Source organism: Melanotaenia boesemani, chromosome 12, assembly GCF_017639745.1.
Source record: "Melanotaenia boesemani isolate fMelBoe1 chromosome 12, fMelBoe1.pri, whole genome shotgun sequence".
Taxonomy (NCBI): Eukaryota; Metazoa; Chordata; class Actinopteri; order Atheriniformes; family Melanotaeniidae; genus Melanotaenia; species Melanotaenia boesemani.
Genome location: NC_055693.1, coordinates 10,433,319 through 10,448,347, shown reverse-complemented (window position 1 = coordinate 10,448,347; position 15,029 = coordinate 10,433,319). Strand labels below are relative to the sequence as shown.

General features: G+C 38.7%; 1 protein-coding gene across 3 annotated transcripts in view; it reads left to right on the top strand.

The window, feature by feature from the left end:
- Positions 1–8,046: 8,046 nt before the first annotated feature.
- Positions 8,047–15,029, top strand: part of znf385b (zinc finger protein 385B) — a 63,903-nt gene continuing 56,920 nt past the window's right edge. For all 3 annotated transcript variants that reach the window (XM_042002795.1, XM_042002796.1, XM_042002794.1), the window contains exon 1: positions 8,047–8,294. The gene's annotated coding sequence lies outside the window, so the exon portion shown is untranslated. The remainder of the gene's footprint in view (positions 8,295–15,029) is intronic.

Genomic DNA, 15,029 nt, shown 5'->3' with positions numbered 1-15,029 from the left:
AAAATGGGTTGTTTTTGCATAATCCTGCAAACATATGAACAAAAAACAATTCTTTGGTGGAGGTAAAGAACAGTTGGAGTAATTTAGGTAATTTTTTCTCCCTACTTGCTGATTATATACATAAACATCTCCATGTAGAGAGGGTGGAGCTACATGGTGGGTTAATACTGAACATGTGTAGAATTAAAATCTTTTTTGATGCCTCTGAAGCGAATTACTCCCTCCTATCTGAACTGGTAGATGTTCTATGTCGGGTGTTACTTGAGTCTCTTTAAGAAGTCCTCAGAACTCTGTAGGACACACATACGTGTGATATTGACTACATGACTTCATTATTGTACTCTAAACATGCATTATGGTTTTCAATATTTTCAGTGTTTAGCTGCATCATTTATCTGCGTTTTGCACAATATGTGTGTTTTTATCTTTGTGTGTTTTCATACTGGTTTAATGGTCTTGTCCTTCAGCTCCCTCCAGCTGTATATTTGTCAAACACACACTGTTGTATCCTTGTACGACCTTGATGTGCAAGGTGAAAAGAGGAGATGTGAACGTGTGTGTTATGTGTAAGTGGGTCATTTCAAAGCCACGTTGTGATTGGCTGAATGTTCTGAGGAGTAGAGGGGTGTAATTGGTTTGCTTCCACAGCAAATACAGGAACAGATCCACGGGGACCTGCGAGGAACTCTGGGAAACCCACAGCAAGCCAAGCCCCTTATGCTGCAAAATACAGAGGGAAGAGGAGAAATGGGGGCGTGGATGGAGGATCAGTTTAAAGAGCTGGACTCCTTATGATTCAGCTTTGCATTTTTTAAATCGGAAATTATTTTAATCCTTCAGAAACTGAAAATTTGGCCACATCGGGGCAGCAAAATCAAACTAAACTCACAATTTGAAATGAAGAGCTCATCAAAAAGCAGGTGCTTAACTGTGTTTACATATCCAGCAATTTCAGAAAATCTTCACTTACAGATTTGTACAACTTCAAAATGAACTACTTTAGCTGTTTTTGCTCTCAGCAAAATCCAGAGTAAAAGTAAGAATACACACTTCAAACATATGATATTTTATATATATGAAACAAAATGGAAATGTAAAGAAATAAAAGGTAGTCAGTGCACTTTAGGCACTGTTGAATGAGGGCAGTTCTTCGAAAACAACCCTAAGATTTGCTGTTTAACCAAAAATAAATAAATGAAAAAGACTAAAGTGATGTTCTTAAACAGCTGGTATCTGCAGTTTTTTAGGAATGTTCTAGAGAACTATTTTTAGGGGAGGATTAATAAACAGTTGGTGTTCAAGTGAGTATGTAGGCCACATGGAGAGTATGTGAGGTTGAGTAAAAACTCTTTGCAGAGCTGCACCATGAGACAATGATATTTGAGACTAACGATGTGATGGAAAAAGACTGTTATCAAGCCTTAAGTTGTTTTTTAATATGCACCTGAAAGCCACAAATTCAGTTACATGAATCTCCTTAACTGTGAGTCCAAACAATGGTACGCTCTCATGGAATATACATTCAGTTTCTTCCAATAAAAACTGTAAATATCAGCTTTACCTGTTATAAAAACCATCATCACCAGTACATCATACCACAGTCACTGTGGATAAGGCTTAGCTAATCAAACTGAGTTAGTTCATCAGTTGAATAAATTAATATATAATTTGGAATAAATCAGGAAGGGGGAAAGAAAGAACAAAAAAAAAAAATATTTAGATTAAAATGTAAGCTAAATAAATACTGTCTGTTTTATCATCATATCAGACAGGTTTTCCAGTGGTAGTGCAATGCTTAGGAACCTTCCTAAACCAAACTCTGATCCAGTACACAGATGTTAGGACTGACATCATTAGAATTTACCTGTCTGTTATATATATGTATTGATTGTAGTGCACAGGTGCCACGCTGTGATTGGTGCAGCAGTTAACAGCTGGATAAGGACTGTCTGTCAAAGAACATGCTCAAAATAAAGATCGAAGATGTTGCTGCTGCAGGAGGAGGATTCACTCATCTTCTTTCTTATCAGCCACATACACACCCAAAAGCTCAGTAGTGACTGATGTAACTTGGTTTGCTGATAACAAGGAGTGTGTGGGGATGGGCTGCCAGTTCTGTTCTTTTTCTTCCTCTTTATGTTGGCTTGGGAGGTAAGTTATTGTATTTTAGTTTACTTAGGATAGGTTATCTTGGTTATATTTTAATTTTTTTGTTACTTGGCCTTTGCTCTACCTGAGGTATAATTGAACTCATCTATGAATATGAAATTAAATGAAAAAATACTTTATTAATCCAAAAAAAAAAAAAAAAGAAAAGAAATTGCAATTATATTCTGTATAGACAGCTTCTTTTCAAAGTGGTTCCAGGGTGGAAAAGGGAGTAAGTTAAACTTCGGAAGTTTCCAATCATGCTTTGGGTTTGTAGGGAAGTTGAATCACAGAAAGACCAGCAGGCAGAAGAGCTTTTCTCGCCACTGCAGTGTGAAATTTTGCATCTCTCTGGCGTCATGGTACTTTTCCATCAGTTTGAACTGAAGCATCTGTACTCATTTAATTAGGGACATTGAGGCTGTCAGGAGTTCATTCACAAGGTTGCTGTAAAGCTCTTTTGAGTTTGTGCTTTAAGAATAAAAAATGCTCTCAGATATTTTATGTATGAGTCTATAATACTAACACTTTATAGACTGTAGATCCTCTTCTGCTAAAGTAAGAACCTTGTAGCTTTCTTAATTTTTGCAGCAAATATGACACTACTGGACAAGGACTGAGAAAAACATGGATATTTACCAATATTCTTAATTAAGTATAGGTGTAATGGCCTAGCAGAGGGTGAAAAGTAGTAGGCCTACTCGAGTCATGCCAAGAGCTTGATATGTCAAATTAATTTAGGTGGAATGTAATCATTTCCAGATCAACAGCAACATGTTTTATTGTTTGAACTTCATGATTAAGCACATAGACTTGCACATAAAAGATGGTTTTCCTTGTTAGCATGGGAGCTATAGCTATCCATTTAATGGAAGCCTCTTGAATTTGAGGTTGGTTGAACATAAACATCTTCAATCTAAATGAGCTGTATGAAATGAAATGAATGAATGAAAAATACTTTATTAATCCCAAAGGGAAATTCAATATTGTAGTAGTAGTAATTTTTTAGTAAAAAAATCACATTAATTAATTAAGGGCTTTGTTCTTCAGCCTGATAGCTGCTGGAAGGAAGGATCTTCTGTATCTCTCTGTCTTGCATCGGACTTGAACAAGCCTCCCACTGAACACACTCTGTTGTTTCGTCACGGCGTTGTGTAGAGGGTGTGAAGGATCTTCCATTATCTTCGTCAGCTTGTACAGAATTCTTTTTTTGATGATCAACTCCAGCGGCTCCAGAGTTACTCCAAGCACAGAACCAGCTTTCTTGATCAGTTTGTTAATTCTTTTCAAGTCTCTGGTTCTGATGCCGCTGCCCCAGCAGATTGCTGCAAAGCTGATTGCACTTTCAACAACAGACCTGTAGAACATTTGCAACATTTTGGTGCAGACGTTAAAAGATCTCAGCTTCCTTAAGAAGTAGAGTCTGCTCTGACCTTTCTTGTAAATGTACTCAGTGTTGCTTTTCCACTCAAGTCTGTTGTCCAGCTGAACTCCAAGGTACTTGTATTCCTCCACCACCTCCACCTCCTCTCCCATGATGGAAACACTTCTATGTGTGTTCTTGTTCCTCCTGAAGTCAACAATCATCTCCTTTGTTTTCTTGGTATTCAAGATGAGATGATTGTCACCGCACCATTTCACAAACTGACCGACCAGTTCTCTGTACTCTGCTTCTTGTCCATCACTGATACACCCAACAACTGCTGAGTCATCAGAGTATTTCTGCAGATGACAGAACTCAGAGTTGTACTGGAAGTCTGAGGTGTACAGCGTGAATAGAAATGGTGAAAGTACAGTCCCTTGTGGTGTTCCAGTGCAGCTGACCACCATCTCAGACACACAACCTTTCAGTCTCACAAACTGTGGTCTGTTTGTGAGGTAGTCGTAAATCCAGGTGGTTGTGGAGGGATCCACCTGGAATTTCTGCAGCTTCTCACACAGCAGAGCAGGCTGAATCGTATTAAAAGCACTTGAGAAATCAAAGTGCTTTTAATACGATTCAGCCTGCTCTGGAGAGAGATTCTAACTTTAAGATGTATGGAAACATGCAATTTGAAACTGTGATAACAAAGATTGTGGAGGATTTGAGACCTCTGGTGAGTAGCCTAATTTGCCGGCTAGCTCACCAGCTAACAGCATCTTTAACAATGAACTGTTATCTTTAAAACAATAAAATAAAATAGTCAGCATCTCAGGTAGATATTATGAATTATAAGGAAAACCTGTTCCATTTAACATTTGCGTACTGGATCATTTTAGTTAAGGAAGCTGTGAGATGTTGACAGCAATGTTGATCACTGTGAAAGCAAAGATGGAGACAATAAGACATTAGGACCATTATTATCTGCAAGCAAAGCTGTTAGACAGATTCACCCTGTCACACCATGCCAGGTTCTAGAGGCACCCAATGTCAACATATCAGTGCCTCGTGAAACTGTTTTGACAGAGACACAGGACATGAAATTTATTTGTGGCTATGCCTAGAGTGGCGGTTCCACTGTGGATGCTTCAATACGCTCTGAGTACAAAAATGCCAGACATATTTTCATAATAAGCAGAACAACTGTGAGCCACTGAGCTTGTCTAGGACCAGCTGAGGGGGAAAAAAGGTGCGTGTAAAACCGAGCTCTCCGATTAGTAGTCTGTGCACACAGATTTGCAAATGAACTCTTTGCTTTGAGAACAAGAAATGGTGCATGAGTTTAGCACTGCTGCATTGATTTATTTGGTATGAATGCATGTGAGGATTCTCTCTGATCAGTCAGCACTATACTTTTTAAATTTTTTTTTTCTGTAGTCCAACTCACTTGGAACCTCAATTAAGAGGGTACAAAAGAAATACCATGCCTCAGGTACCCTTTACAATGGAAAAGACTGAGTTGTAATCCGTTTTCCATCTAAAGAATTGGGGACTGTAGGGAATTGCCACTGTCAGCCATTCAGATGCTGTTTTTGGGTGCTAGATAATAAAAATGTTTGGGGTTGCTGATGGGTTATTCAGCACGTTTCTAGCCAAGAATGATGTGTGTCTCTCAAACATGAACACATTCTTTCAGTTTGTAGGGTCACTATGGTCATTAAACTCTTACAAGTGAGGCAAAAACAAACAAATACTGGCCAGTTTTCAGAGCTTACCTCTGTTATAATAAATCAAATTACCTGTTTTTATTCTGCAGTATTCTCCTGGCTTGTTAGATGTCAGGGTAAACACAGCGATTCCCAGTTTGCCACATACTGATGCTTCTATTACCCAAATACCAAAAGATGTTTGGCCCAAATATAGCCCAAATGTACATTTTTATTTAGCCTGAATTTGACCAAATGTGTGTGTGGCTGCCAAAACTCAGCCACATGATCACCACATGTGGCCCACAGGAAAATTGCTGAAATCTATGTCCAGGCAGCCATCCCATATTGGGATCACTTCTGGCCCACAACATTCTTGTTGTAATCCAGTCCAGGCAAACATCTAACATCTGGACCTCATGTGGCCCACAGGAGACTTGTCATAATCCAAGCCAAGCTGGCAACTGATATCTGGTCCACTTCTGGCCCACACAACACTTGCCAATGCCATGACTGAGCCTTAAGTCCCAAAAGTAGCTCAGGTCCAGACGAAAAATGTCTGAAATCTGGATAGTTTTGAAAGTAAAGGGTAACCACTTATTGCCATGTTGTGATGTACACAATACTATTTAAAAGTAGTGGCAGGCAGAAGGGGCGGCAGTGGCTCAGGCGGTAGAGCAGGTCGTCCAATGATCGGAAGGTTGGCGGTTCGATTCCCACTCCCTCAGTCATCTGTCGTTGTGTCCTTGGGCAAGACACTTAACCCTCCTTGCCTCCAGTGTTGGCATCGCGTGTGGATGAATGTTCGGTGATGGTCGGAGAGGCCGTAGGCGCAGACTGGCAGCCACGTTTCCGTCAGCTTGCCCCAGGGCAGCTGTGGCTACACACGTAGCTTACCATCACCAGGTATGAGTGAGGAGTGGATGAATAATGGATTCACAATGTAAAGCGCTTTGGGTGCCTTGAAAAGCACTATATAAATCTAATCCATTATTATTATAAAAAAATTTCTATTTTCTTTTAGCAACAGTTTGTGAACATCTGGGACTTAAGAGATGAATTAGTGGACATTTGGAAAAAAGATTGTTTTCCATTTGTCCTTTTTGTTGTGTTTTGTATTTCATGATGTGCCAAAGCCAACACAGCATCAGTACTCTTCTATCACAAAGCCATGCTGTTCTTATAGGTGAATATCCAATTCAGTCTTGTCTTGCTGAAATATACAAGGCCTTCCCTGAAAAATACATCTAGATGTTGCTTTAAAATCTGTATACCATTCAGCACTGATAATAGATTTCCAGATATGAAAATTCCCAGTATCACAGACACTTCAAGTTCCCTCATATCTTTAGATATCCAGGCTTTTGAACTGACAGGAATAACAAGCTGGGTGCTCTGTCTCTTTTTTAGTCCAGAAAATGATCCATGATTTCCCCCAAAAATTTCATTTAATTAAATTAAAACAACCTAATTTTGATCCATCATCCACAAAGTAGTTTTCTACTTTCCTAGTATTTGTTAGAAACGAAAGAGAAAATTGCACTTTATATTCACATGTGGCTTCATACGGCATCATGAAGAGTTTTTTGCACATTGTTTAATTTTTACTTCTGAGACTCTGCCTCTCTAAGGTGCTCTTTTTTTTTATAGCTAATCATGCTGACCTGCCAATTAACCTAATTATTCATTAATCTTTCCAGAAATACCCACTATTAATTTGTTTTATTGTGAATAAAATGTTGGTTAATGAGTTTTGGAAATCCTAGAATTCTCGTTTTATTTGTAATTTACCCTGCATCCTAACTCTTTTGGATTTGGGGTCTTGAAATATTATCACCAGCAAAAAGCTGTTTTTTTTCCACTTTTGAAATCCAGCATGTGTGCTGTAAAATAGCATTTTGTGTTATTTTTTTTTTTGTTTTGTTTTTTTCTAAGAAAAAGAAAGTAGTGACAGAACACAAACCGTTGGGTGACAGATTAAAGGGAAAAACTTGAAACCTTGACCTCCACAGCGAAGGGCTCTGTTTTGCTGACTCCACTCAACTCCTCAGAAGGACAGTGGGGTCAGTGCTAATCAAATTTTTCTGAGTGATCACCTTTATCTTGATAAAACATTTTTATCTCGATGGGAGGGCTCTCTTTTTGGTTGATTTTGCCCCTATCCAAAGAGAGGTCACTGAATGGTTTGATGGGTCAGAATTCTGCAAATATTCTAAAAAGTCACGACATTTCAACCCAGTTGAAAAGGTCAAAAGTGACTTTAGAGTGTCAGTTAACATAAGTCTGTCCTGTCAGATACAGTTATTGTATAGGTATATAGGTAAAGGGTATAACCAGTAATTTTGGGTTTAGAGAGGCTTCATCTGTTCAGCCCCTGACTCTCCAACACCTGCAGATTAAGTATTTGACTTACAAATATTTAAGCTTATAGAAACCTGCAGACTCCTGTAACAGTAAGCTTCTTGGGGCTGCAGTTGCCAGAGTTTCTGATCTGGCCGGAGAAAAGTGACATGATCTTTTAAACATGACACCTCTTGACGTCAAGACCGGTGAGTTGACAGTAAATACAGCGAGGGGGTGAAAAATAATGTGTGTGTGTGCCAGCTCCACGTAGTGTTTATAGTTTTAACATAGATTTTTACCCCACCCCAAAAAAGACAAGGGAAGGAGGGGGGTGGGGTGGGGGGGACACCACGCACAGATGTGCAAATACTTTTTATTTAGTAAGAATTTGTTTATTATTTACAGTTTGTGCAGCCTTCTCTATGTGTGTATTGTTTGGGGAGGTAGATGGTACGCATGCGCAGTACCACCACTCCACTCTCAGCGCAGCGCGGCGCGCGCGGCTCTCTCGCTCTGACAGAGTTCGACAGTGTCCAGATACCTGACGGATGACGAGCTGGACGATGGATGACTGATCAATCAAACCACGCGCGGATTGACAGACTGGAGACACTGGTTCGCTCAGTATCGATTATTGGTGATTGATTAACAGCTGCCAGCGTGCTTGACCGGAGTTGAGCGCTTTAAACCAACAGGACTCTACTTTCTTCATTCATTCATCACCTCCTCCTCCTCCGGTAAGTCACCTTGCTCCCCTGTCTTCGTCTCTTTCACCCCCCTCGTCCTCTTTATTGTCTTTGTCGTTTCTTTTTCTCCGCTGGTTGAATGTTATGAACCGAGCAGCTGCATCAGCGGCTTAAACACACCGCCGCACCGGGAGCTGCCTGCCCGCTCGTCCGGATCACTTTCAGGCTTCTTTGTCAATCAGAGGAGAATCAAATCTGACTTTTTCCGATGTCGCTTCTCTTTCCGCTCTTCATCATTTTTGTGACTTGTGGTTTGATTTATTTATTTGTTTATTTTATTTATTATTTCCCCCCCATCATATCGTATTCTCTGTATGCCACTGTAAGATTAAATATAGTTAAATATAGGCTACATTAAATTTAATCTCTTGAAGCTGCCAGCAGTGAGAGAAACCAACACCTTTTACTTCAGAAATAAAATACAGTTGATCAGTCTTGGGGTCTGAAATATGCATATCCTTAAAGATGACATGTAAGAATATTCAATTTCAAGTAAAAATCATGCATTAAAAATATGACTTAAATATTTCTAAGTAACCACAGAGAGAAAAAAAAAAATCACAGTACTGATCTATTTAATACAGATGGTCTGCAGTTGGTACTGTCATGAGATATTGTTCTGGCTTTAAGCTGTTTTTAAGTTCTTTATCTTGAGGCAAAAACTAAAGACTTTATATAAAACCGATTTATTGATTTAAACATTTATGGTTTGGCTTGTAAAACCTTGATTTTTGAGTCTGAACCTCTAATTACCCCAGTTCATTGTAAATGTAAATGATATGAAAGGCTCTCACCAGTCAAGTTTTATTTAAATCTTTATGGAAAAAAATTAATTGTTTGCAGTGCACTAGCCATATTTCTTCAGTTTGGGGTGATTAAATAATCAAAGCTATTAAAGTAACACGGGAAATAATGTAAAATTGAAGTGTGCGAGGAAAATACAGACAACACACATCTACTGTACATAAAGGAGGTTGATAAGTTACAGCATTTGAAATGTAAACTAGATCTGATAAACAGATGACAAAATAATTAATTGATTTGCTTCTGAAATTAAATAAGAGTATTTATTTAAAAGAAACTATGCTGTGGTGAAAAAGTATCAGATCAACAGTAACTGAAGGGAAACATGGTCTGCCAAGGTCAGTACCTTCTCTCATGTCTTATAAAGACAGTGATTCAGTTATGTAGCAAAATGTAACTGTTCATTTTCCCTCATGCTCCATCTCTCAACCATGTTTTATAAAAATCTGCTCCATAGCTTTGCTGTGATTTTACTGACAGTCAAACCATATCCCACCAAACGAGAACAGAGACAGAGGAAAACTTTTCCATCACACATTTAAGACTCGCTGGAATACAGAAATAATCAGTAAAATAAAGTATCATGTAAAAGTTTGCATGCCATAAAAATGTCCTTATTTCAGAAAATAAGACAGTGGTTATTTATATATATTTTTTTTAATTGAGTGCACACTTTAAGTATCCTAAGCAAATATCAGAGGAAATTTGGGCGGTACGGAAACTACACGTTGTTGGTCTTTTTCCACTGCTTAGCAGTTAAGTCTGTCTAGGTATTTGTAAACAGAGACGAGAGAAGCAGTTGATTATCTAAAATTCATCAGCTGTGAGCACTAAGTGGCAGTTGTGGTTGCTATGGCGATGATGTGGCCAACATTAGTCTCCCTGAAATTTAAAGTCGATTCAAATTTAGTCGCATACCAACTTTTTTTATTTTTTATGTTTTACTGTAAGCACGTCCAAAGCTTTCTTACACTCATCAGTGTGACATTTGTGTATGGAAATCATAATTTTGTACTGGAGTCTAGGGGGACTGCTGGTATTCCTGCCATTTGGAGGCTTCTAGTATGTTTAGTATGGTTAAAGAGAAATGATTCTGCTAGATTAACAACTGTGGACACTGAATTTTTTGAATACCAGTTACACTCTGGCTCTAAAACATTTGGTGGGATTATTTTTATTGGGATATATATATATATATATATATATATATATATATATATATATATATTTGTGTGTGTGTGTGTTTGTGTGTATTTTTTATAAGTCTTTGAGAAGTCATATGTTTTTTGGTGATTAATAGTTTCTTGACAAATGAATGAAGCTTATTGTTTGCCATATTTCACATTTCATTACAAAATTTAGTGGGCTTTTATTTTACAGCAAGGATGCCCAGTGTCCTTAAGGGAAGCAGTCCTGTAGGTTTTACGTTTTCCTGACCCAACACACCTGATTCAAATTAAGCGGATCTCCACAACAGCTTGTTCTGCTGAAACCTGTTAACAACCCAGCAATCTGAGTCAGGTTTGTTGAAACAAACATTGAAAACCTGTCGTACAAAAAGCCCTCAGGGACAGGAAGTGGACATCCCTGCTTTACAGTCATCCCTCCAATAACTGCACTTTATGAGATATCACTTCAGTAATTTATTGTCACTGCAGAAAACACTGAGATAATATTAAAGTATATTTGACAAAACAATGAAAAGTGCAAAAAACCAAAGAGCCATACATTAGACCAGTGTTTCTCAATCTTGGTCCTCAGTACCCCCTGCTCTGCATGTTTTAGACTACAGCAAACCTGGTTCAGATTAATTGAACCGGGGGGGATGTTGGCTGGAACAGAGGAAGGGGGTGTACAGTGCAGCACAACCTGGTAATACAGACTGTGGTTTAGTCTACTAGTTCTGGCCTTGATTGACGTGCATCTCCTCCCTGAGGGGCAGCAGCTGAAGTCAAGTGGTTAAATCTGTAAGCTCATGAAGAGAGTAACTAAGAACTTTCTTCAAATCCTCTAAAGATTATCCTAACCACAAGGAATATAGAGTTTTTTCAGTGGTAAAATGACTAAGTTATTGAATATTTTCCTTAAAATACAAATATGAAGTGTGATGCAACAGAATTTACTGCTCCAAAGTAATAAAATATTGAGATCAGCCCAAACGTAATCAGCTAAAGCGATAAATTTTCCTCTCAAGTTCACGCATCAGTAATAATAATGATACAGTTTCTTCGAGTGCTTTAGATTTGTCTAATATTGTTACTTTAAGAGTTATAAAGTTTTTACAGTGCAATGATGCCTACATTTAAGAAATAAGCACAACATGGGGGAGGTAAAGCTGATATTCTTATATCCAAACGTGATTTATTTCATTAGTTTTTATGCTGCAGATGGGATTCTTGCCGATTTTTAGGCCCTGAACACACTCACACTCACAGCCTGCCATACTGTCCACCTAGGTGAAAATGAACAACATCTCTATGACAGATGGAGAGGATGAATCCAGACCATACAGACTCTGTGTGCGCTCATGTTTTTAGGTTTTGGTCTAAAGCCTCGTTCACCAATAGGAGATTTTTAACCTGGATTTTTCATGGTTGACAAATGTTAGAGGCTGCAGATAAATAGTACAGATCTGATTAACGTTCGCAGTTCAGTTGGCGGTCATCAATTTTTATGTGTAAAAGTTTGAAAGATGTGATTTGAAAGGCTCACTGAAGCCTTCCCAGCCTCTGACTGAACATCTAGCATGTTTGATATTCTGGAGCAGTTTGCAGGGAAGGTGTTATAACTGAATGGTCAGTGAGGAGCTGCAGCCATTCGAGCATGTGTTATACAGAGTCAGGTGACATGAGGTCCGGGTTAACCTGGAAAATATGGTAAACGAAACTACTGTGTACTCAGAAAATTAGGTAGGATTTGGTCGGTGAGAAGCCCATGTTAGTGAGATATAACAAGGAGAAAAGCTGATGCGTTCTCTTTAACCACCTGGTAAGCAAACAAAGTAAAAAATCTTGTAATGTGTAGTCACTGCTGCAGATCAGCCATGCTAGAGGAACACTTTATATGACTTTAAGAGGCCTAAACACAAGCGAAACACATTGTTGTAGTGTAAACAGCGTGACCACCCAACAGCACTGTGGTCTGAACTGGGTTTAGAGGTGTGACTTGAGTTAGGCTTAGTTTAGGGATTGACATGGAACTAGGTAATGATCAAGCTTAGAGGCAGGGTGAACAAATGGTAAAAAAAACAAACTTTTAGTAGTGCAAGTTCCTGTGCATGTGTGTCTGATAATGATTTCTAATCAGCTTGAACTCTTTAATCTCTGGATTCTTTAGCAGAAACAGACCTACAAATCAGCTTTTCCCGCAAAAGCTGCTCCATTCTCATTCTCTTTCCTTCTTTTTCTGCTTCTCTCAACTTTCCTTTTATTGTTGCTTCTATGACCTAAAAAGCAGAATATTCCATCTTTTCATTACTTATCTCCTCCATTTTTCTCTGTTGTCATTTCCTCTCTGTTCCTCCCTTCCTATTCCTTCCCTCCTTTAGCTTCCCATTTCCCCCCCCTCACCTCTACTTCTACTGCTTCTTCTTTGTGGCCTGAAAACTGCGTTTATATAATGTCTCCCATGTGGAATGAGCAAGACATCCATCCCTCTGTCCTTTTTTTCTTATTTTCCCTTAATTCCTTCCTTTGTTGCTTCCTTCCCTCTGTGCTTCCTTCTGTTTCCTGCTGTGGCCACCGCTGCTCTCTGATTGGATGTTTGGACTTTCTCTCAGTTTGTCTCCAACCTCTTTGTTTCTAATTAGAGCTTTTCAACTTGATTAAAGCAGAAAATGTTCTGTCAAAGACAGAGGAGGGATGCTGACAGGTTGATGTGGGAGCAGGAACATGTCACACTGAGCTAAACATCCAATCAGGAGAACAGGGAACAGATTAATGGGGGTTTAAATATAGTATGTAATGAAAGTTTCAATTGGTAAAAAAAAAAAAGTTAGCTATAAGTTAATACTTTCCCAGTAATGGATCCTAGCTACTCAACACATGTCTGTTCTCCTGAATCTGTTCAGGTTTTCAGTTTCATCCTGTTAAAAGGGAGTTTTTTCATCCTATTGTTGCCAAGTACTTGATTGGATGAAGCACGACAACCTCAGGTTAGCTTTTTTCAAGGAGGCACAGTAGAGGTAAGATGAGGTGAAAGTGAAGGTGCAGCTGTTTTCAGTCATCATTCTACCATACAATAACTTATACTGGCATTTCTACCACAATCGACAAATTTACAGCAATTAATGAGGAAAAAAGCGGCTTAAAACATTTATGGTTGTGCTTACAGAAAAAAAGAGCTGCAGCACGTTCTGATGAAAATGAGGCAACATTGGTTGATGCAATTGCTTGATTTCTATGAAACTTTGTGTAGGCCTCTGAGATATATCTGCTGCTAACCATGCACATTTACAACAATTGGACCTGAAAAAGGAAAAACTCATGTAGAAGTCATGATGTGACGCAGTGTGTGATGTTTTAATGCAATGGTTTCTCCTATATATCAATACAGATCTTTATTTTTCATGTTTTTGTCAGGGAAACTGAACTGAAGTGGCCAGCCAAGTTTAAGGTTACACTAAAGCTTTTGGGGAGGATGCCATCTAGTTGATGGAGTATTAGACACATTTGTCCAGTGAGAAATCAATGCTAGGCATCTCCTGTTCTCTAGGAGAATTATATTTAAATAAAAGAAGTTCTCTGTTCTCAGATGCTGGTACTGAATCAGTTTTGTACATCGTGTATCAGTTTTCCCCTCATAAATTATAAAAGAATATCTGACTCTTCTAAACTTTGCTTGATGCTGCACAATTTTCAGCCTGATTTTCAAACTTGCCAACACAGACAAAAGCCCCAAACCCCAACAAATCTGTTCAATTCCACCGATCACTATGTGTAAATGCCTTGTGTGGCTTGCTTGACATGTCTCAGGCTCTAACAGAGTATCTAGCACGGTGGACATTTGAGAGGAGTCAGAAAGCGGGGGGAACCAATGACAGCACAAGAGGTGGGTAAGGAGAAACAACAGCGTTCAACAACATAACAGCAAGCATGATGGCACAGAGCATAGCAAAGAAAGTACGGTTGGCCTTTGTCTGTGAAAAGCAGGATGCGGTTGGTATTTTGCTAAATCACCCGTGTCTCATTAATGACTCCAGCCTTCAACATCCTAAAAGACTGAAAAAAAAAACAGTGAGATGGCAGTGTAGTCTGCATCTTCCATCCTTTCCCCTGTTACTTCTTGCTTGTGTTTTCTTGATGATGCATAGTCTGGAGATCATTATAAACCCATTACAACTTCAAAACTCACAGGGCACGCAAATATGTGTAGTATACACTTTACAACAATACAGCAAATCAGAACATCTTGTAAAGTGAACTTGACAAAAGGAACTTCATTTGATATGAACTTCAAGCATTGTAACTCTGGCAGACCTTTTTACAGGCAGAGAAAAGCTATAATGCACTAAAGCAAGGGAAAGCACCAAGAGGATTAATGTGACCCCTTTAATCTTTATGGTGTTTATTATCTTTTATAATGCTTGTTTTTAAGGCAGGACTGGGCTTGGGCAGCCACAGTCTTTTTACTTTAAATGAGGCCAGATAAATCTGTCAAAGTTTAAGATTTTAAAAACCCTGGACACTTAGATGAATAAATCTGCTTCTGTGCTGTTGGACTACATTAAGACTCTGTAACAGTGCACTATTTTAATATATTAGCCTGCTGTTAAAGTTAAAACTTCTTGGATGACGCTAACCAAATGCCTAAAACTCAGCATTTACCAGCATTAACAGTATACAGTCTGAGGGGTCACTGGGATCACAGGATCCTACTTATTAAATGACTAAACCTCACAAAAGTATGAATAAAAGTCACACA